The sequence below is a fragment of the Drosophila melanogaster genome, chromosome X (genome assembly GCF_000001215.4).
Source record: "Drosophila melanogaster chromosome X".
NCBI classification, from domain to species: Eukaryota; Metazoa; Arthropoda; class Insecta; order Diptera; family Drosophilidae; genus Drosophila; species Drosophila melanogaster.
Genome location: NC_004354.4, coordinates 13963784 through 13988853, shown reverse-complemented (window position 1 = coordinate 13988853; position 25070 = coordinate 13963784). Strand labels below are relative to the sequence as shown.

At 37.5% G+C, this 25070-nt stretch overlaps 1 protein-coding gene across 5 annotated transcripts in view; it reads left to right on the top strand.

The window, feature by feature from the left end:
• Window positions 1-25070, top strand: part of mamo (maternal gene required for meiosis) — a 144412-nt gene that overhangs the window by 1674 nt on the left and 117668 nt on the right. For 2 of the 5 annotated variants that reach the window (NM_167387.5, NM_001103508.4), the window contains exons 1-3: window positions 23-309; window positions 2780-3640; window positions 20781-21584. The gene's annotated coding sequence lies outside the window, so the exon portion shown is untranslated. Of the gene's footprint in view, window positions 1-22; window positions 310-2411; window positions 2484-2779; window positions 3641-20780; window positions 21585-25070 lie in introns of those variants that run through there. The other 3 variants (NM_132704.4, NM_001272610.2, NM_001258732.2) reach the window with 2 other exon arrangements.

Here is a 25070-nt window from a genome sequence, read left to right as displayed (position 1 = left end):
CGTATCGAAAACGTATTGAATCATAACAGATCCGCACGTTGTCGCGCACGTACGCAGTCCGCGGAAGAAAAGCTACAGCTCTCTCTCTGTCTCGGCTAACAAACACACCAAACACACATTCACACACACCTATTCCAACTGCAACGGCAACTGCAACACAACTGCAACACAAAACAACAACCTGCGGCAACAGCAGCAACAACAACAACAACAACACAACAATTCAAAACATCAATCACGAATAAAAAAAAAAGTCAAATATTATCAATCATCCATCGACAAAAAATCGCATTTTTTCCTGTGTCGAAAGTAATTTCTAAATAAAATTCTTCCCTTTACAAAAATACCCGCAAAATATATATTTATATTAGCAGTAAAAAATCCAACATCGCGCCGCGTAACTTCATTATTTTTTTCAAGTGTTTTTAAGAATTTTTTTTTTTTTGAATATAAAATATTGCAAGTGAAAGCAGCAGCAACTATTTTTGATTTTAGCAAATTGTGCTGTTTCTCAAAAAGTGTTTATGACAAAGTGCTAGAAAAACCGGAAGGACCACATATATATAATATACAAAAAATTACAGAATTTTCGTATTTTGTGTTTGTTGAGGATCACTTAAGTGCCCCAAAAGGTCATGTGTTTTTCTAAGGATTTTAATCATGCATAGCCAAGTTAAAAGTCTTAAGAGGGAAACTAGTGATGTTGCGTTTTCCAAGGACAACTAAAGTCATTCAAAGGATATTGTTTATCATTTCGAAAATGCATAATGTTTCATGTTTCATTTGTACACCATTTTATGTTTGAATTTGTGTGCTTACTCATTCTTATTTACAAGTGTTGACAAGTTCTAATAATAACATTTCGAAACCACGAAAGGAAAGATTCAAATATCCAGTGTTTTGAAGGATTGAAACTATGTTTTTAAGAAGTTAGTTGCAGTTATAAAGAATGTCAATTCCGAATTAAGTGTATAAATATTTTAGGCAAATTTTTAGTAGCTAGGTAGTGGCTATTTATTGCAACAGGCCCTCAAAAAATAATATGTAACTAATATTGTAATGTGTTTTCTTAAATTGTCACTTGTCCTGAATTTGTGAATTGATTAACAAGTGCCAAAAAAAAAACCCAAAAAAAAAAAAAAAAAAAAAAACTGCAGCTTAGACATCAGATTAGAAATTGCCGACGGAATATCGCAGAGCTCTGTTGAAAATATTCTGAGCGGAATTTTTAGTGCATATTAGAACTCTAAATATTAAATGATATTTCAATGATTTTTTTACTGTTTCTTTTTTATGTCAATTTGGCAATTGCATTGTATTATTTAAAGTTTAAATATTTCCATACTTCAATTTTAAATGTATTTGTATTATACTCAACTAAAACTTTTAAGGTTTTAGTGTGAAAGTAATTGTAATTAAAGATTACAATTTTCGATTTTAAATTTTGTATGAAAATGAATTAAAACGAATTGCCACATTTTTCATTTAGCCTTATTCATGTGCTTTACTACTAATTTTGTGGCATGCACATAAAATCGCACTTTTTTTTAAACCAGTGAATAAACATAATTATTTAAAAATGATAAGTTCATCATTTTTGTTGGAAAATGTATTAAAACTTGTTAGATTTATTAAAGCAAATTTATTGAATTTAATAAAAAATTTAAAAGAATAGTTTCGAACCTTGTTTTTTTTGTTTTGTTGAATTTATCAGTTTTTAATATTTTTCTTGCAAACCATTAAAATCGATCAGATTGCATTCCGTTTTAAGATTGATAAAAATGATAGTTTCAATTTTATTTGAGTGATTTGAGGGCATATATGGCATTATTAAAAATAATGCACATTCAACTAGAGTTCTTGTCCTGCGTATTAATTTGTTGGACCTTTCTTTGTCCTTTTATTTGAACCCCAAAAACTTTCGGGAAACATATGGCAGACGGTTGTGTGAGTGTTTGTGGGTTTTATTTTCTGAATGATATGTTGCTGCACTCGTACAGATTACGCATACGCTGCGTTGTCCACTGCGAAGAGAGAGAGAGAGCGAGCGAGCGAAAAGAGAGAGCGCCGCACCGTGCACTTTCTGCGATTGAGTGAAAGAGAAAAAGTGACTCGCGGTGGGAAACGAGGTGCATTTTGGCTCAGCTTTGCTGCGTTTTTCACCGACGCTGCTCTTTTACGAAGCGCGTGCGGCGCTCTTAGTACAAGCACACACCACTCACACACACACACACACACACACACACATACGTATGGACTACGATGTGCAGGGGCACCCACACATAGGCGAACGGGAATCACTCGGCAATACGAAGCAACGCAGTCGCAGTCGCAGCGCTGCCGCCGCGCTGCCAACGCCAATGCTCTTTGGGTTTTGGGCTTTTGGCCAGGCTTTTTGGTTTTGCAGCTCTGTCGGCTTTGGACTTTCGCAGAGATTTCACACGCGATGCGATTGCAGTTCTTGCAGACACTTTCATACGTTCGTTCGTGTTTATTTTCGTTAGCCTTAGCCGCAAACAGCAAATAAATTACATTTTGCCAAGCGACAAAATATTCAAATATTTTACGAATATTTGTACGGAAAATATTTTGGATTCTTTATCGTTTATTTTTTTTTTCTTCTTTATTTTTGTGCGCGGTTTTTGGAAACACGAATTTCGAGTAATAGGTCCTTTTGCATTCATTTCTGTCCTTCATTCATGAAATTAATTTTTTTTTGAATTTTTTTCAAGTGCTCTGCGTCGGTTTCTAACACTAGTTTTTGTATACTTTTTCCCAGGCATAAACTTAAACACAACAAAAATGTTTTATAAATATATTATTATAAAATAAAAAATTACAAATAAATGAAGTAACAGCGAAAGTTTTTAACAAAGTCAACAACAACAACAACCACACAAAAGAAGCAAGAAAATCCTTAAGCGTAATTTTTTTGTATTTCAACAATGCAACAACCACAACAACTACATCTACAACAGGGGCAACAACTGCAGCAGCAACAACAACCGCAAGAACAACAACATCAACAACAACCACAACAACCAAATGAAACAACAACTCAAGGCGGCTTTGCACGTGTGTGTGTGTGAACAACAACAACAACAACAACAACAACAACAAAAGCGACAACAAGCTAAAAACTTTAGAAAAACTTACAACAACTTTTTTGGACTTGGAGCATTTTTCGAAATCTAAACAGCCTAAAGTAAATACCGAAAAATATCCCGCAATTATTTTGTGTTTTTTTCCCCATCTCAAAAACTACAATTTCATTTCAAATAGAAAAACGCAAACAATTTAAACAAAAAACATGCTCTAAGGTTGTGTTAAAGGAAATTAAACCTATTTTGCACCTTAATTCTTTGATTTCAACAAAATTACAACAATTTTTTCCAAGTGAAAAATTTGTGCGAACCGCAGAAAACAGAAAAGTGGAAATAAACAAAAATCAAGTCAAATTTAATTCAATGCAAACAGCAAGTGCAACAACAACATCAACAACAACAACAACCACAAGAAATTCACCCAAAACATCAACAACAACAAAACCAACAACTGCGGCAAAGGCATCAACAACAACACCAACAACAAGAAGAAGAACGAGAACAAAGTTTTGAAACTGCGGTGTTTGGCGTTTATGGTGAGTTTTTTTTTACTTTTCAAACAATTTTTCAAATCATCGAATCATTTATTTGGCACTTCGTTTGCGATATTATTTTATCAAGTGTTTGCGTGGGTCAAAAATCGAACACGAAGTGCTACTCGATAAGAAAAGTGTTAGGTTTGGATGAATTTTGGCCATAAATGGATTAATAGCAAAAGTGTGAAGTGAGAGGAATGGAAAGTGTTGGACAAAAACTTGTTTGCGATTAATTTTGTCCATAGAAGCCTTGAATAAACTATAACTTTGAATTGCAAAAAAAAAACGGCGTTAATTAAATAAAATATTTGCAAAATTACTAGCCATTGGTGACTTAACTAAAATAAGGTGCTAAACAATTTAACTTTGATAAGAAATACACTTTAGGGTCATTGCTACTATAAATGTATGCTAGATATAATATTTTTGATTATATATATATAATATTTGTATATTATTATTCAGACAGACTTCAGTTATTGCTGATTATAAAGAACTTAATCGTAATGCCTATAGTTAAGTGTGAAGATAAACATAAGTTAGTTGATATAAAAAATGGCAATAAAACACCCAGACGTATACATAACTCTATTCACGAATCAGTTTTGTTACCCTTTCCATATATATATATATATATATATATATATATATTTTTTTTTTATCAACCGCTCTTTTGGCGACGACTGTAGCACTTCCCGTTTGAACCGGATGCGCTTTTGGAAAAATTTGCTGAATGTTATCAAATATGTAAAATGGAAATGCACTTTTCTGGGCCACAACAACTGGCAAAAAATAAAATGCATATATCGACAAAGCAAAAAGAGACAAAAAAAAAAAAATAAAGAAATAAATAGTAAGCCAATCAATAAATTGGCAAAAAGAAAAGTAAGTTAACTAAATGCTTGGTCAGTTTTAGAAGTCGCCAGCGAATAGAATCGGCAAGAAGAAAATTCTCGAACTTCCGGCGCCACCAGAGGCGCCAACTAATCATCGCTTTTTTTTTTTGTTTAGCTTAGTTAATCAGGAAATTGGGCAAAAAAAAAAAAACGCTAAAGAAATTGGAAAACTTTAAGATTCAACTTGAATAGATGACATGTTTTGTTAGCACTATAGAATGTTATAAACGTAGTGTAAGTTATGTTAGATTTTATTTTAAGTATTATAAGCAATATATCTCCTTTATATAGCTACGATTTGAAACGAATATAATTTATTAAGCTTATATAAGTGTTTTGTTCTAAAATTAAAGTGGATTTTTTTTTTTAAGAGAAGTCTGCACTTCATGTAATTAAAAACCCACAACACAAGACCTTAACAAGACGAAACGCACTGTCTAGCTTCTTAGCGCGCCTTATCCTCATTCCCATCGCTGTCTCTCGACTTTATCGCAATTATAAATATTTATAAGAAATGAGTCCATACAAACGAATATCATTCCCATTGCACTTGGTGGGGGGTTTTTGAGCGCCGTTTTAATGGCTTCTTTCGTGTTTTTTTTTTTTTTGTTTCTGTTTTGTTTTTCAAATAGTATTATTTTTTATTATTTTTTGCCATACTGCGCAGACGCAACAAGATTTGCAAAATATTCTAATATCATATAGTATATCATGTTTTATTTTTTGACATTTCCATTTCGTTTAATTTCAGTTACATTTTCGTTTGCAAAAATTCATTACAATTCGCGTAATTGCGTTGCCTTTGTGTGGATATTGTTCGTGTGTTTTTCTTCTCTTTTTTTATGTGCAACAGTTTTCGCTCGTGTGTTTTTTTCTAATTATTTTCCGCGAGTGTGATTGTGTGTGTGTGTGTGTGAGTGTGCCTGTGAGTGCAACTAATGAGCAACTGCCGGTCGACTTGCCAGCGGTTGAAATTATTAACTCATTATGGGGTCTCGGGTGTTTTAAGTGCCTCAAGTCAGCCTGTTTTGTTTCGTTTCGTATTTTTTCTCCTCTTTTTTTGTTGTTGTTTTTTTTTTTAATGGCTTGCGTGCGTTTTTTTTTGTTTGTTTGTGCATCTCTTAATATTTTTTTTTTTTTTTTTTTGTGTGCAGTTGGCGGCAATTGAATAAGGTGCAACATTGTTGGCAGACGGATTCTCCTCGTATAAATGAGCAGAATTAATTGAAATGGCCGAAAAGGTAAAGAGAGGCGAGTACAGGGTAGCTCTGAGCCCAAATGCTTAAGTGCTGGTAATTGTTTTGTGGCTTGAGCAACCATTGATTAATGGCGGTTAATGTGCTGAAAAATTGCAAATGTGCTACACAGTTTCACCTGTTGTGCTGAACACGTTTTTCAATAAAAGCTAGTGCAAAAAATTAAGTATTAAGTTAACATAGCATAAGAACCTTAAGTACATATTTGCTGAACAAATATATTGCTTAAAAATCAAATTAAGTACATAGTACATATATAAAACGAATAGCAGAAAACATGTATAAATATATATTGTACATTGAATTATGTTTAAATTGACATAAACTAATTACATTAATTTTTATAGACATGAGAGAGAGAGAGTGAGGGCAAAAAATCGTCACAAACCCAAGGGATGTGTAAAAAAAATTGCCAATGGCCTTTTTTGCTAGTGCCGAAAGCGCCATAAAAAAACATGGGATATTCTACGTACAATACCCAAGCCGTAACAGTCATTCCCCAAACCGATTTTTGGCGCTTGGCTTGCCGTTGTCTAGACAAATCAATATAATCCAGACGGCAAATGGCCAATATAAAAAGAACTACATATAACAAAAATATTACGCATACGCCCGGCTGGATTCGTCGGGCGAAAAAAAAAGTGCAGCAAATTAAACAAAATTTTTAGATTTCCTCAACAAGTTCGCTTTTATGTTTTGTTTTGTATTTCATGGAGCCTTCTTTTTCTGTCTGTCTGGAGTATGTAAATATATATGTGTATATGCCTACAAATATATATATATATATATATATATATATTACGTATATATATATATATAAACGTCTATATTTGCATTTGACAAAATAAGTGCATGGGCGCAAGCAAGAAAAAGAAAGCAACGAAAGGCAAATAAAAAAAAAAAATAGAAAGAAAGAATTCCGTTAAATGTTTCAGGACACCGGAGCAGACAGAGAGGGGTATAGGCACGGGAACGAGACGGGCATAGGGGCAGGAGAAAGAGAGAGGGAAAGTAAAAACAACAAGAAGCAACTTTGCGGTTGCAAGAGGAGGCAAAACAATGATGGCGGGAGGGAGGCGTGGGTTGGGCTGGCGGGGTTTTTGAAATCGTTTGGAAAAAAAAAGGGGGTTAGATGGGGTGCGAGGGATCTGAAAAATAGGTTGGTGAGATGGGGAAAATGTAATTTGGCGGCGCTTTCGTTTTTCGTTTCTTTTCGTTTTCGCATTTCGCCGAAACTCGCACTTCAATTAATCAGACTCTGCAGTCGCCGTCGACGTCACTGTATGCCAACACCACCTCACCCTCTGCGCCTGCCCACCCACTCTTAACCCTTGTCCTGCTTCTGGACTTTTTCCCTTTGTGTGTGTGTGTGTGTGTGTGTGTTTTGTGCAAGGACCTCTCGATGCACACTCCCAGCTAAATATATATATATATATATAAAGATATGTGCGAGGAACATTTATATATATATATATATATAAAAAGGGGTTCAAATTTTCAGCTTCTTCTATGTCGGGCTTGTGTTTGTTTTTGTTTTATTATAATTTTTTTGGTAGCCTGATGCAGCTTTTGTTGGTTTCTTTGCTTGTCCTGAGTTCCTTTCTTTTCCATTTTTGTGTATTTTTTTTTTTTTTTTGGCAATTTAGCCTCTAAGCTAGCTGCGTGCGTGCATGTGTGTGTGTGTGTGTGTGGTACAGTTGCGTTTTCCATATGATTAAGGGTATGCATGTTGGCCCCTGATTTTTATGTAGCACACTTAAACGGTTAGAACAGGCAAGGATTTTTTTGATGATTAATCGTTGTTTCGACACGAAAGAAGCATATCAATATTGCAAATCTTATATGAAATTACCAAACTTTTACATTAGGTATTTACTTCAATAATTCTGGTATGGTAAGACATTTTAATGTGGCAAGTGCAGAGTCGCTCCCGCAATTGATCTTACATTTCAGAGTTGCCAAGTGTCAAGTGTTTGTGCGCAGACCTGCATCCATCTTCTCGCTGGTAACCCTGTTCCCCATTTAACTCAAGCTTTTAAGCCAGCTCGATCTCGTGGTCTATGCAGTTGGCTACCGGTTTTCCATTTCCCCCCACAGATCAATTATGATATAATTATCTTCTGCACTATTGACAGCCACCAAAGGGGCGCTCTCAGTCCGTCTCTGTCGCACCGTGTGCGTCTCAGTCCATCTCTTTCAGCGGGTTATAAAGTGAAATGCGCGCATGCGCACAAGTGTTGCTTGTCATTATGTTAATTGCATTTAAGCGCCAACAACAACCGAAGGCCCCAAAAGAGGAAACGAATATGAAGAATATGGGGGAATCTCCGGCGAGAAGTTTTTATTATATTAACTTGCTGCTGCATATAATTGATGATGATTAAATCAATGCTACCGCAATGCGCCAGCATCATATTCCATCTTCTGGCTCTGCCGAAGACCCCTCTTCACATCTTTAGAGCGTGCTCTTCTCGTTCTTCTGGGCCCCAATTCCCTTTCATCCTTCCCATACACTTCCCTCCACATTTTGCCTTTATTTTTGCCCAGTTTCAGGTTTTGTCATCATCCACACGTTTTTTTTACTCGTGCGTTTTTTTTTTGGGTTTTTTTTTTTTGGTTTTTTCTGCATCTGCTCTTTTATTACGCAACGGTGTGTGGGGGAAACCTCAAGGAATTGGAATTATGCTAAAAGAGCTTATCAAGGAGTGACTACAAAACGTTTCATGAGGTTCTAAGCGAGGTGCGTTTCTTCAGGAAATATTAAATATTCCCGAAAAAACATCGACTCCTTCGTTGGATGAGGCCAAAATATATTCATATTTCTTGAGTAGATCGCTTCGTTGTTTTTTTCTTTTTTTTTTTTTTTTGTAATTTTATGTAACCCTTCGAGACGATTTTGGACCCTAAAAACAACAAACAGACGCAACAGAGAACCAACCCCAAAACAGCCGAAAAGCCAAAAAACGCGAGTGCAAGAAATGGGAAAAAACGTCAGTGAAGCCAACGAGCCATGGAGTTCCCTTCTTCCTTGCGAACATATATGTACATATATTTTGATATATGTTGAGATATGTGAGCGCATATATGGTCATATGCATGTGTGTGTATTTTTGTGCAATTTATACACCTGACCCTGTCGCCGTTCCCTGCTCCGTCTGTTTGTTTTCGCTGATTATCTTTGGCGTATTTAGAGCGTAAAGCGTAGTCAGACAAACAGTCAACAGACACTCACAAACACACATACACACGCGCACAGTTGACCGAAAATTATAATGATGGCCAAGGAGCAAGGAACCACGAATATGGTCAAAAAAAAAAAAACTGGGTTCAAGGATCGACGATCTTCGCTCAAGGGGTTCCCATTGCCTCTGAAGAAGTGCCGCGCCGAAATTCAAAGTGAAATGGAATTTATATTTCGACAAATTTCCATTGCCACCTGCAACATTTTGGGGCAAAAAAAAAAATAATAAATAAAAATGAGAAGGAAGAACTTTAGAAGTTGGCGATCGAAAGAAACAGGAAGATCGAAATAATGAAGTCGGAAAGTTCGAGGGAACTAAAAAGAATTGTAATAAATATGGAAATTGGAAGTGATGGTTTTGTTTATTACATTATAGATATTCAGCTAAATATATTTATAATATTTAAATTGAAGAATTTGAATATGTACATAGAATGTATATATTACGTAAGTTTCGTATCTGTTACAATGTTTTAATTTTGCCACAAGTACAGATACTACCAAAACCATCGATAGCAGACGTTGGCTCATTAGGAATTCTTTTAAAGTTGACCACCCAGCAGCATCAAATGCACCGCCTCAAAGTTAAGCCATAAAATAGAAAAGAGCCCAAAAAATGGGAAAAAGTCCAAAAATAAAAAGTATAAAAAGTAAGTCGCAAATGCGAATGAGGGTAAAAATTGCATAGCCCCCTTTCACGTGCATCGAACACTTATGCAAATACAACCCTGCGGCATTTGGCGAAAAAAAGCTTATTGCCAAAAAAAGAAGGCGTATAACGTTTGGGGTGGGAATACACGGCTAGGAAAAAGAGGGCGCAAATGAGGGAAAAACTCTTTATTAGGGGGTGGCGGTAGGTCTGCGAATTATATTGCATAAAAACAAAACGAAGATGCCGCCGCCAGCAAATGCAGAAAGTAAAAGCAGCCACAAAAAGGAAATCAGTACAAAAAAAAAAAAAAAAACAGGGTTGCATGGGCGGAGGCTAAGGGGGTTTTGGAAATTCGTGAGTTGGCAACCCTTTGCAACGCCGAAATGATGATGGTGATGACGCTGATGGTGGCACCAGGAGAATTATCAATTCCAATTTCGAATCGCTCCAATTTTTTTTTGTGCGTTTTGCCCCAATTTAAAAAAAGACCCCCCTTAATGTGCTGCAGTGGAGTGCATTTGTTACACTCACCCAAAAAAGAGCTACCCAAAAACGTATTCATATAAATTGCTCTAATTAAATGACAAAGGTTGATGGTATCCCTTTAATATTAAGTATTCGCTGCAATATTTAAAGGATTTTTGCTACATTTTGTTGTAATTCCAATGAAACCCATATGTTTTTGATCAAATCAATTTGAAATGGATTTCTACACACGTCAACTGCATTCCAGACTTTGGAATCCACTTGAAACATAACCGAAATCTGATTGACCCCTCCCATTCACTGGCACCACCCACTTTCATGAACGCAACAGAAAATTCAGCAAAACTCAGGCAACACATCAAGTTAAAACCAATATAATAACATATATAAAAAGAGCACAGTCTGTCTGGTTGCCCCATCCCGAAAAAGAAGGTAAATGCCCCCATCCCGCCCAGAAACGGAATGCCCCATGGTTTGTAACACATTTTCGTGTTTCGCTCGTGTAGCGTTTTTCGGTGTGCAAAAAAGGGTTAAACAGGATGAAACAGGACGAAATGTAGACCCCCTCCTTTTGACCGTCCTGCGTCGCAACCGCCACTTCACATTTTATTTATATATTTCACTTCTTTCGTTTCTGCTTCTTTTGCCAGGTTTTTTTTTCGGGTATTTTGTATATCTCTTGCAGTTTTTCGTCCTGTTTTTCACTTTTTTTTTCCGAGTCCTTTACCAGGGTATTTGCATTTTTTCGTTGCAGTTAGAAATTTTTTTTAAAGTGGATTAGTGTAACTGAATGCTATTGTATTATGTTTAATTAAGTTAGATAGATTTTTCGAATATGTAGATACTTAAGATACTTAGATACTTTTGAAAGTTGAATGGCCTAAAGTGCGTAACTTACAACACTCTATGTTCAATTTCTTTCTATGTAAGCGTATCATCGCATTCGACTTTTTACTTTTCTCCCTCGATTTTAGTTTCTTTTTTTTTTGGTAATTTTTGGCAATTTGGTCGCCTCTTCTTCTTGCCGCTCGTTGAGTTTTTCGGGGTTGACTGCAATTGCATCCTGACCCCTCTTCTTCTTGCTCCTGTGCGTTGTGAAGTGGAACGCGCTGGCCAGCTTTCGCCGAGAAGGGATCGAAAGGGGGGGGGGGGGTAGTGGGTTTGCGCGGGGTTTACGGGGGTCCCTGCTCATCAGCCATCATCATCAACATCATCAGAGGGGAAGAAGCGCCTTTTTTTTTTTTGGCACTTTTTCGCGCTCGTTTTCCGTGTTGCTGCATTCTGGTCTGCTGTTTTTTGGGACATTTTATTTGTTATTTGCTGCACACAAACTCGAACACACACACAGAGGCGCACGCACTTCCGGAAGGAAAAAAAAATGTATTAAGAAAGGATATAATCGGGTTGGGAAGTTTGAAATACTCTTGCAGGCGGTAGTTTAGCAGTTATGCGAATGTATATATTTATATTACTTAAATAAGTAAAGAATAAATATAATTTGAAACATCTGGATTGGATTGGATCATAATCCTAAAGTGATTTGGATACCAAAATTTAAAGACACATTTAGAGAACTTAAAAATCGTTGATGAATATTTCCTGTAGCTTAATAGTACTTAACATATAATCTTTAAATGTGCATATATTCTAGTTATACTGAGTATGCAATAGTTCGTAGACTTGCATTCGACGTCTTGGGTAAACAGTAATTATAGGCTTCAGTTGGAATTGGTATTGATTCTGACACTGATGTGAACAGTGACTTATCCTGACTTATTTTGTTAACCGCTGGCTTAAGTGCGCCGAGATACCCAGCATATAGGGTATGCGACAGCCTAAACGGGAGAGTTTATTAGCCCCCGACGATGACGACAACGTTGACACAGGCGGAGAGCAGCCGGCGTCGTTTTTGCCGTTATCGCGTCCATCGGACATAACCGAGGACAACATGGCAGTGCCGAAAAGGGGGCACATATATGTACATATATTTATATATATATATATGTATATATAAATATATATATATATATATATATATATATATGTGTGTATATATCCAAAAAAGGGGATGAGGCGACACATGTTCTGTCCGTTTTTCGTTGCGTTTTCGGGACTTTTTCGCGCACTTGTCGCCGATGCGAAATGAGTTCTTTTTTGCAGTCCTTCGATTTGCATCTGCCAACTTTTGAGGGGGGGGGGGTGGAAAGGGGGTAGGCCAAAAGCGAGGAGAGAGTGTATCCCCACATTCAGCACACGCCTTTAGGAAATTTGAATCTGTCAATTTCAGTTGCAAGTTTATTTCAAAAAAAGAGATAAGGTAAAGCCAATAATTAATTACGAAACAAATTAGGATCAAAAAGAGAACTGCAATTAAAGTTTACAAAAATTGACATAAAATACTTAAAATTTAACAGCTTTTAACTGCTTTTGCAAACTTAAATAAAGTAGGAAACGTATATATTTCCCGTTCCTTTTTTTCGTTTAAAGTATAACTATGCTAATATTCCCTATATTATTTTTTTCGTTGTGGATGGGCATAGCTGTTGATGTGACAGTTGAGACAAATCGACTTGGACAGGCGGCAGTGCGCCAATGGGGAGCAAGAACAACAAAGCTGGCTCATTATGTGGTTTAAGCGTTATGACGATGGTGATTATGATGTTGCCCTGCTGGCGATGAGCAACTGCATTTTGCACCTTGCGCAAATTGCTTGAAAGCGAAAGTTAAAAAAAAAAAAAAAATAGAGCCACTGCAGCAGCTTGCTTAAAAACTGAAATAACAAATTTAAACTTAGTGCACAAAACAAAAGAGTATTTTTTGTTTATTGAGGAAACACTACAGAATTTTTTTAAATAATCAGAAAAAACTTACCTATCTTATCTTTTTTATTTGAAACAAATTATTTAAGATATATATTTTTATTTACATTTTTCTTCGTGTTCAAACTCTACATTTCTTGCTTTCCCATAATCAGACAGTCAAAGGACAGCAATTGTTGGTGTTATCCCCCCCCATCTAATGCCATTTTTTTTCCTTGCAAGGACTTTATCCCTTACGCATTTTGGTTGCCTTAGCTACTTTTTTTTTTTGCCCCATCTGTCACCTCTAGGAAAAGTGACCGCAGCGAAGGCTTTTGGACTGGTTAACACTTGATTAGTTGTGTCACCGACAGCAGTCGAGTTCCTTTCATGCGCCACCCTTTCCTTCCTGCCAAGGACGAGATCCTTGCGAACCAAAAGCCCCACTCCCCACCACTTCACACCCCCTCGGGCTGGCGTCTGTCTCATTCGGTTGCGCCTCTGTTTTTCATGTTACTGTCGGCATCATCTGCTCTCGGGGGCAGCGACATGAATGCGACGCACTTCGACGACCTTTCATTATCTGTGCAGCCACCCAGTCGCCCAGCCGCCAAAGCAGCTCGAAACCAGCCCAAAACCAAGCCACCCCCCAACCACCCCCTTACGTTTTTAACCAAGTTTTGTTATTGTTGTTTCTGAGCCTTTGTCAACAGAAGGATGGTGTTGTTGTTGCTGTCGGTGGTGCTGGCGCTGTCAGCAAAGAGAAACCTTTTTTGAAAATTGCGTGAGTTAGTTGCAATAGCAGGAGGAGCGCTGCATCAGCGACAGGATCAAAGGAGCCTGCATTTTTTATTTCGCATTTCTTCGTTTCCGCGCTCATTTTATTAGATACCCTTTCAATTAGAAGGGGAAAATGTGACAAGCCGAACTGCAAGTAGTTAAATACGAATATATCTAATGGTAAATATTATTTGCTTATATATATATATATTTCAGTTTATATTTGAATACATTTTTACTATATCTTTAGAACATTAATAGTTTATATACAAATATTTGTATGAGAAGTATCAAAGGCAATCAACGGAATGAGTATACTTTTATAATTTGCCGACATTTTATTCAATGGATTAAAGGGCATTGCAATCTTGGTTCCTTTGCGAATCTTTCGCTTTTGGTTTCATTTTTTTTTTTTTGTGTGCGTTGTAAGTTTCTTTCTTTTTGTTTTAGCAAACTCTTATATTTTCTCTCGTTTTTTTTTTTATTTGTTAGAATGAACTTCCCTGCGGGTCGCAAAAGGAGAAGTGCGTCAGAAGTGCACTTCAGTTGGCAGAGGGAACGCAATGTGCAACAAAAGTGTCCCGACCCACTGCCCCCCCCCCCCTCCTCCGCCTCCGCCTCTTTCCGTCCGCCTGCCCCTTTGACGTCATCGTCTTGGGCTTTGAGGTCCTTTGTAGTTTCGCCGACTCGCTCGGCGACTCGGTTGCTTTGGCATTGCCTACTTGTAGGCGCACTAAAATGCGTTTATGCATAATTTTGTAGAGGGTCGAGACTCAAATCCCCCCTCCGTCACCCCTGCCTCACCACTTTGCGCCTTTCTTACTATTTTTGCCATCGCTTTGACATTTTCTAATTGCAGTGGCACAAGAAGGCAGTGCGTCATAAATTATTATTAATTATTTCACGAAACCAGCTCGAAAACAAACCCCCATTTGGTACACAACAAAAATCGGGCAGACACTTAAATATTCGATAGGCATTGATTCTATTGGCTAAAATATTAATTGGTTATCAAATTGATTAAATAAACTATACTAGGGTTGTTCTTGCGGAAGATGCATAGATATATTTGCCAAAATGCAGTAGTTTTTATAGTTTTTACTAATTTTTACTTAAAATACCTATTTTACTTATTTAAATACCTATTGCATTTTGTGCTGTACATGGGCCTCCATGCCATCACCCCACTGGCTTTGTGTGTGTGTGTATTCCACATATCGATTGCATTTGGGTAAATGCCCAAGTGGCAAACCAAACACGAGACGTCAAAGGGTTATGGTATGGGTGTGTGTTAAGAGCGGGCTAGGATGTCGCCTAAAATGCGTGCTTAAGTGTGTGCGAAAAGAAGGAATCAAACGCAAACACACACACACACACACACACACGCCCACAAACACGTTGTGGCATATGCACACACGCACGGGGAAAAACTCGAACCGCAAGTGAGACAAAACTCAAGCAGGTCTAGAGGGGCGGAAAAGCCGGGAAAAGATTATGATGAGGCGTCCACGCAAGTTTCTTTTGTAAGCCTCTGGATACCACTCAACTTTATTCCTCTCACTTCACTCGAACTCGGTTATCAACCGAGTTGACTGGGGTTCAACACTTGGCGGCAATCGGTATACGGAAATGCAATTTAAAACTAAGAATGCCATCATAATTGAATGCCGAATATAAAATAATATATATTTCGATATTATATCCATGATTGATTTCAATAGGGCAATTGGGTAAAATCACTGCTCTGCAAAAACTTGACTTAACAAAAATTGTGCCCCCCTTGTTTGTATTACATATTTACAAGAAGTAACGACATGGCCAAAAAGTTCAACGACATGTATATCTCATTTATTTTATTAACCAGAATCACGACAGCAAAACGTAAAGTAAAAGAATGATGTTGAAGTCGAATTTTTGTGGAAACGAATGTGTAAATAAATAAATACGATTGCAAAATTTCAGGGTTCTTAATATTTAAATCGAACTAAACAAAACTAGTTCTTAGTAAAAAGTTGCTTAACATTTCATATCGAAATCATATTAAGCATATGAGATCACCATTTTTAAGAACTGTTTAAAAGTATCCCTGATGACCAGTGTTGGTTAATTTGATCCATTGGGCCCACACATCATTTTGTCGCATTTTTGCCCCCATCTCCGGTTCGAAATTCTTGTGAAGACAAATTTGTTGATGATTCCCGTTGCATTTGTTTGATATTCGCTGACACTGAGATTTCAGTTCGCTTAAGGAGTAGGCGGTTCAACCGAAAAGGGGGCGGGGCAGAGGGGCATGGTGTCGGTTTCATATTCATACTCATATTCGCATTCATATTCACTGTCCACTGCCCCGCTGACGTTGACGTTTTGCTGTTGTTGCTGCAGCTGCACTTGCTGCACAGTAAAAAAAAAACGTAAGCTAAATTGAAATAATAACTTACATCTTATTTAAATTTTCTTACAAATATTCTAATTCCCCTTAATCATTAAAGACTTTAAGCCTTAAAGCCCATGAAAGCCTTTAATATATTAATTTTGGAAAATTTAAAATTTTTTTTCGGTGTAATGCACCCGCTGTAATTGCCGCGCCCCCTTCTTCATCATATTTATCTTCGGTTTTCTTTTTATATTTTATTTTGTTTCGCTCTTTTTGCCTATGTGTTTTTCCAGGAATTCCGTCACTGATATTGCCATATGCAAAAAAAAAGAAATAATACAATAAAAAAAAACTATACAAAATAAGTTCGTAAAAAATGATTGCTGCATTTTTCACAACGTCATTTTCTGGAAAATGAATGCAGAAAGAAAAAAACTGTTTTGTTTGTTGTACAATAATTTATGCAGACGCGCTCAAGAAAAGAACTTTATAATTATGAAGAGGGGGTTGCCGGCCAAAAAGAATGGGTGCTTTTCACCAAAAGTGGGGGTTGAGGGATTACTGACCATTCTGCTGCCTGTCATTCAATCATTCCGTCCGCCAGACAGTCGGTCATTCTGGCCAGTCGGTGTGTCTCACAGAATGAGCCATGTACAACATATATTCACTTGGTTTTAACAATTGCATTATGAACTTCTACGCTAGACACTCGGCAAATGAAAAACCAACACAAAATATTTAAGATAATACAGATTATTTAGAAATGAATATTACCATTTTTTATCATTTCGTTAACTCTCAGTTTAATTCCTTAAACAATTATTGCCTTGTTTATGACTTGATTCCAGATGACAGCTTTCAAAGTGCAGGCTTGACTACCACTTTTCATTGCGGTTGTTGCATTGTGAAAACTTTGTTTACCTCTTCGACTTCTTCCTTAACTTGTTTGGCATATTTTATATTTGTCTCGTTATGGCATTTCCCCTGACCCTTTCCACTCCCCCCCCCTCCCCCTCCCCAGTCCATATAAAAAACTCTCGAAATGGAGAGATGCCGTGACATTTGTCCGTTTATCCCTCGGTTTCGCCTCGTCGTCAGTCGATTGCCGTCTAAAGTTTCATAAATTCAACGAATTCTGTCGCCCAGGCTGAAAACCAAACCAAAACCAAACCAAACCACAGCACTAATAGATGCACACAAATTCCACGAGTTCTAATAAAATATCGTCACTTTTGTGGAGAAAACATTTTGCAGGCAGAAGAATTGACAGAGGATTTATATTTGACTTCTTTGGAAATGAATCTTTAAAATGCATATTAAAAAAAATGTTTAAATGGAAGAAGCATTTTAAAAATCCCTCCTTGCTTAACTTTAAAAGTAGATTACCTTTTTTTTTTAATTTTTTTTTTTGGTATTTCTGTGCTATAGAACGCTTCCCTATTTTAAATTTATGATGTACTTATTCCGTCGTACCTATTGCTTCTTCCCCTTCTTCATTCGATTATTACTATTGCATAAATTTATTGTCAACATTTTTGCCCATGTTATTTTCTATATGTGTTTATTATGCACGTTACTCGTATAGTAACAGGGTATATTGTTTCTGACACCATGAGGTATATATGTGTACATAGTATAGCTTTTATTACTCAAGTCGGTGTTTGGGTTTCTGCATGTTGCGGCACTCGTAAATGCAGTAAAATTTGTATCTCAATCTATCGAGCACTTCACTATCTAAGTAGTGGGTATCCAATAGTCGCGACACTCGACGATGGCGATCTCTCTTAGTTTTTTTTTTTTTTATGTCACGCAGAGCGACAATTGCACACAAGTGGATGGAATTTCGTCGGTGTCCTTTCGGTATGTCCTTGCCCGTGTTTAGTTGTCCATATCGTCCTGAGGAAGCGAGGGAGCGGGACGGAGGATGGCCGTAGAGAAAGGGACTGGGACAGGCACAGAGGAACAGACAGACAGACGAGACAGATAAAATAAATGGAAAATGCGCACAAAGAAAACGAAATTAAAAACGCAAGACGCCAACCAAGGGCTGAGTTTTATGTACCACCAGACTTCGGAGCCCTTATTCCCTGCAATTTTTATGTACCCTCTGCCATTCCCATTCAAAAAACATCATTCTCCTTCATTGCCTTCGCCATTTCCCCCCCCCCCCCCCCGAACATTTCCTTTTTTTCCCCTGCATTTCCCCTTGCACTTGCCCCCTCCCCCCCCCCATTTTTCCCATTCAACGAGAACAGCGCGTTTCACCTGCAACACGGAATATGCAACATGCCACTGTCGAGGGTTTTTCAGTTGTTGTGTTTTGTTGCGTTTTATTTTCATTTATATTTTTGTGTGTCTTCTTCACTCCTGAAGTCCTGGGCCACGAGTTTAACCCCATTGGTGTTTCAGGGAGTCGAAAATCGCCCATTTGCGGTAAATTTTCGACCAATTTGGCGTGCACTTATCTAAGGAATTTTTTAGGCAATTGTAAAATTGTGAGTTACCAACAATATTTTTTACAATATTTTAGACACGTATCTTTCCATCGAATCTTTTTTTAAATTTAATATATATCTTATATATACAGCTTCTTGAATAAGCCCTTTGTAATGTTCAAAGCTTTAATTAACAGCATAAATCATGACACTTCTCCGCACAAGGGTTAATAAATATGTGTCGATTGTGCGGCCAGCGGTGTGGGGGTGTTGGCGGTGCAAGGCGGTCGGTTTCACGTGGATTTTCAGGTGTATAAAGGGGGCGTGGGGTGTATCTTCAACTGTCTGCAGTTGCCTCAACTGTTGATGCAACACACTCACACATCAAACAGCTGTGCAGACATTTTAAGCAGCCTGTCGTCATTGTTTATGGGAATTACATATGTATTTGCCACACATAAACACACTAAATATATGTACATATACGCAGATGTAGAACCCCTAGACATTTTCTAGACTCGCTTCCAGTACGAGTATCTATCAACAATGCGTCTCGCCGTCTGACTTCAGTCTGACTCCCCGTCTGGATGTCTGGCATTGGTTTAACTGTCTGTCCGTCCGTCTGTCTGTCTGTCCGTATGTCTGTCCGTCCGTATGCCTGACTTCTGTCTATATCCGTGGCCCGTTCGGATTTCCCCCGGCTTAGAGCCTCCTTTCTGTCTGTTTGCTGTCCTCCAAGTGAGGCTTATCAGTGCGTGCTGCCCCATTCGATTTCGCAGCAATTGAACTGATCGTTTCCTTCAAATAAGCAATAACTTTATTGCCTAAAAACTCATTAAGATTGAGCTTAAATGTTCATTTAATTGGATTCATTTATATTTTTTCCATTGGAAAGACATAGTAATAATAAAGCCACAAGAGGTTTTCCTCTTTAATCAGGAAGCTATGGCTAATTTTCTGCCATTTTCTGCATGCGCTTGAACTTGAACTTTGAACCTACTTATGCTTGGCAAAACCAACAACAGCAGCTCAGCAAGAACGACAAGTTAAAAGTCGAGGCAAAAATGGAAACTTTTTCAATGCCACAACCACAGACACAACTGCCAGATGCTGCTCGGCGTTTTCTTACTCTGCCATTAGCTTTTCTTTCTTGTTTTCCCATTTTCCACTTGCGGCTGATTAAAATATGCAAAAGAGCAGACCGAGTAAGATGGAGCGATGACGTCAAACGGCCGAAAAGTTGTGGGAAAATCCAACCCTTTTCATGGCAAAAAAAAAGTTTGGGAAAGGGTGGTTAAAACTATTGGTTGGTTTTTTTTTTTCATTTTAATAGATTATTTAAATGGCTGAAGTAATTCACGAAAGCGTGAATTTAAAACTTCATTTGTTATTTTTATGATGATATTTAAGATTGTTTATTTATAATTTTTTTTGTGACTTTGGTTTTACTATCCAAAATCCCCTTTTGTAAGCCCCATTTGCATGAAGACATAATTTAAATGTTGACTTTTGTCGCTCACTGTGAGCAACGTCATAATTAAGCGCGCCTGCCACATGTTGCAGTCGAAAACTTTTCTCTTTATGACTGTGTGTGTTCATCACTGCATATGTGTTAATTTCACCAAAACATTCTACCCGAGATTGAATGAGTGTGTGTGTATGTGTGTATGTATGCCTGTGTGTGTGTGTGGCACTTGAGGCAACAACGCAGACAGTTAACAGACTTTTCGAGACAACAACGACAACATGTACAAGAAGAAGAACAACTATAACAGTCGACTATGTGGCATTGCCATTCAACTTTTAACCCACGAAAAACCACCCATTTCTCTTCCGCCTCTTGGCCAAACAAGAATAACATTCATTTTGGGGTAATTAAAGTAGTGAAAGTTTTCACCAACACACACACACACACACACACACACATTTGTGACATTTGCCATAGCCTACATTTAAGGTAAATACTCAAATTAGACGTTTAATTAAGTAAATTCGAAAAGTGCTCGGGGCAATAAACTCGGTTGAAAGTAAGCTTCAACTTCAATTTGCCAAACATGATTAAAAATTCCTGCAACTGTAGAAAAGGAATTAAGTAAAAACTTTGTGGGCTATTTCTTGTGTTTTTGTTTTTTTTTTTGCTTTTGAAATGATTGTGTAGTAATATCATTTTAATCATATTTAAATAACATATAACTAGTTTAGTATTTTTCTTATCCTTTCAGCATATTCTTCAAAATTCCAAATTTCAACGAAGAAGAAAGCGTGTAAAACTCAAAGAGAAACCAGCAAAAAGAAACCAAAAAGCTAAAGGCAAACAAATTCACACAATACGCAATCTCGGCAAATCGAAAGGCAACTCTATTACGATCAACTCTACCAACAAGATAAACACGCTACAACTCTGGCAGCGCTCTCTGGCTAATAAAGAAAAAAGATACAAAGGAATTAACTAGAACATTCTCTCTATCCCGCTCTAATCACACACACACACACACACACACACACACGTACGCACCATCTGTCTCCCTCACACACACACCCACAAATTCGACCAACTGGACCAATTAAATGTTTATGGATACAACAACAAAAAGGAGGAAAGCATACCAATTAAACCAAATCTAAATAAAACATTTTTCGTTTCTTGAGGCAAAAAAAAAAAAATATAATAATAATAATAAAGGAAAAACTCTCGAACTTGGAAATAATTTCAAATTTTCGGAAAGCCCCAAAAAATATATGACAGTGTTGCAAAACAGCCCAAAATCAAATATTTCGGTGTGCAAAAAGTAAAATTTTTGAAAAAGACGCAAGCGAAAAGTCACAGATCAGTCAACAAACAACAAGAACAACCAGCAACAAACAAAAACAACAGCAAGCTAAAAACAACAACAAGAACAGCAACTGCAACAAACAACAATCCAAAATCGACGAAGACGACGGCCCCCGACAAAAATCAATTGGAAAATTGAAACTTATGGATTGCTGGACGGGTAACGCCCGACTGGCGAGTGTTTTAGTTTAAGGTAAGTTATTTTTAAAAAATTTTTATATCTTTATATTCTAATTACTGCAAAGCGGTCGCAAAGAATAATGTATATTTGCTAAATACGAAAACATTTCCTACTGTTAGGATGTCTTACTATATACCATTTTAGCATTCAAGCAAGCTAGCTTTCATAAATATGACCAGAAATTCTAAAATTCTAGTTTTCATGCAATTAACGACACAGGGTGTCTTAACCCCTTGGTGCCCCCTGCAATTCCCTCTTTGGCCCGAAAAAAAAATATATCAAACAAAGGCGAGCCAAACCACAATCAGGAAAAAAAGAGACTGCAAAAATGATTTGCGAATTTTTTTTCCATTTTTTTTTTGTGTTTTATTTTTGAAGGCCAAGGTCGCTGCGCATATGGGATCATAATGTGAAGAGAAGGGAAGAGGGAAGAAGAGAGGTGAAGCCCAGCAGAATTCGGGGGGGAAAGGCACCAAAAAATCTTAATGCATGACAAAAGTTTTATTTTATTTCATTTGGTTTTTGGCTTTTGATTTTATTATTTTTGTTTGCATGCTTCTTTTTTACTTTGTGTGTTTGGCTCGAGTTGATCGAAGCGGAAGTGAGCGACGTCGTCTGCGCTTTTTGACAATGGGAAGTGAATGCTAAAAGATCGTACCAACCAAAAAAGAAAAAAAAAAGAGGTTTTAAGTACGGGTGTGTGTTTGCTGTCAAACAATTGTGTGGCCAAACATGGCGCTTTGGCTTGGCTCAACTGAAGGTTTCTCTGCTTAAATTGAATTTTTTTTGCACAATTGCGAAATTGTTTTAATTAGCCAAACGCTCGCTTGTGTGTGTGTGTGTGTGTGTGCATGCGTTAATTGCAGTTTCCAAAATTAGCAAAAATACACACACACACAGACAGACAGACAGTCGTCATGTTCATGGCTGTCAAATTTTTTTTTTCCTCTTTGATTGACAGCAGCTGCCCTGTTGTGAATGGCCGCGCGTGTATTGGTGGGCATCTGTGTGCGTGTGAGCGACAACCCTGCCTTTCAGCACATCTAATGGTTTTGTCCATTATATACAAGGTATTCTGAACTACATATTATATTCTTCTGTCTGCGCCACTCCAAAGGTAAAATGTGTTTTGGTCTGCCTCTAATTTCAAATCGGAAATACCATTTTTCACAATCGTCCAGGGTTACAACCCCCATAATGAACCCTTTTTCTATAACAAATACATGTACTTAATGACTCCGCCATGTGTTTTCATGCTCTTAGCATTTTTAAAAACATTAAAAAAAATTCTTTAGAATTTATGATTTGTTTTTTTTTCCATTATTTACTATTAAACAAGGTCAAATGTGCCGTTAAAAAGAAAAAGGCGGATATATTGAGAGCTGTACAAGTTCTGAGCAACTCGAAAGGTCTGTCATGGTGGAAAACAGTTTTCCTAGTTTTCCTCTAGCATTTTCCTAGTTCCCAGGTTCGCGAATCGAGGGAAATGCCTTTTCCCATTAATAAAACGTTAGCACCCGTTCGGGCCAAGTGCAAGTTGGCCAGACTATGACAAAATTAAGGCCTAATTGATGAGACGGCAAAACAAAAGTTATTCCTATTGATTGAGCGGCGAAAGAGTTGGGTTGCCAAGTGAAAATGCAGCGACGGAGAAACGGTTGCTTACATAATTATGTGCAATTTATGCGCAACGTGACAAATCAATTTTCCTCTGTCTGGATGCCGTTTTTTCATTCGCTTTTCTCGTCTTTTTGCGCTTTTCTCAAACTCAAAGCGTTGACAGCCCACAGATCTCTCTGGATTTTTCGCACGCTCAATTGGAGAACCGTTATCATGACTTGGCCTAAACAAAAAAAAAAAAATATATATATATATATATAAACGGAATTCGAGAAGCAGAATTTAAATGCAAGAAAGAGGGGATCGAATTTAAAATAAAATATTATTCGTTTTTATATTTAATTTGGCCTATAAGATTTCTTGTAATACGCGCTCAGTGGTTTTTAATCTCGCTTTTAAAGCATTTCCGCATTGTGCTCTATTTTTTTATTACGCATACGCCGCGTGTTTGCGTGTTAAATTTTTATTTAGTTTTCTTACTGTTCAAATATCAAAACACACGCGGCTGCATTCATGAGTTATTTTTTTATGTAATGCACACTATATATCGCTAAGGCTACATATACATTCTTTTTCTCTTTTTATTTTATTTTTTTTTTATCGAAAATGCGTGCTCAGCTAAGCATTCGAGGAAAAAATAAAATAAACAGAAATGCTCACGATGCAACAACGTGCAATTTGTAATTGTTATTATTGCTGTTGCCACGCCCCGCAACTCCCACTCGCTTTTGTGGCGCCAGTCGCAGGTTTTCTGTTTACGGAAAACGAAATACTGAACACTAAACACTGAAAGCCGAACTCGAAACACACCAACTCACACGTCAGAAAAGAAAAAAGATTACAGCACCACTTCAAGCCAAAGATACGCACTTTGGATATGCCGTTAATTATTATTAATGCAAACCGATCGGCCCAGGTGTTTTGTTCAGGTACTCAGACCGTGGGCTTTACTGATAATGCTCTACTCGTATGCCTATGTGCGACTAATATTGACAGACTCTTCCTACTCAAAAACTTCAGGCAATCGGCATGCAAATCGCTTCAAATAATACCAGCTAAAAGTTTGGAAAAGGGTTGGCTAACAAGTTCTACGTTTGCATATAATTACAATTGAAATGGGACTATAAATAGTTAATTTACTGAATGCAATCGATATTGGAGTTTCCCTAATTATAATTTCAAGTTGCAGAGCCTTTAAAAACTTAAGGCATCTTAAAAGTCCTAAATTTTGAAGGTATCATTCCAAGAAAAGGTCACACTAATCATGTTATAAAAGCATTTAAGAATAGGGTAACACCAATCAGAGGGGAAATGAAATTAAATTTCACGCAAAATAGGAAGTGATTAATAGGCGACCTTAAGCAGACAACAAAGGAGCTTAAGAGAAATGTGCAGTGTGCAGTTGGCATTGTGCAAGGGAGAGAGGGCGACAGTGGGAGAGAGAAAGAGACGCAGTGAGCGAGTGCGCATGCAATAGGAGCATGGTCACCCTAAAATGCAATTCCATGCGTGAATTTGTGTGCCTATGTGTGTGCGTGTGCGTGTGTGTGTGTGTGTGTGGGCTGGCGTGTGTGTTATCGCTGTGGCATTGCAACAGCTACAAACTATAACGCAATTATATGCAATGCCCCAACCTCAAACCCAAATACCACCCACACAACACCACCCGACCCTCCGCCCACCGCCCCCTCATGCCTAGCGCCGTCTCGCTCGCACCCATTTGGGGCGGTAAAATCGCATTTTGCGTGCATCAATTATTGCGCATTTCTCAGTTGCGTTGTTCAATTTTGCCTTTTTTTTTCGTAGTTTTTCTTTACATTTTTTTCCCTGTAGTTGCTGTTTTTATCTGACAGCCGCCTTCTAATTTACACAGCAACA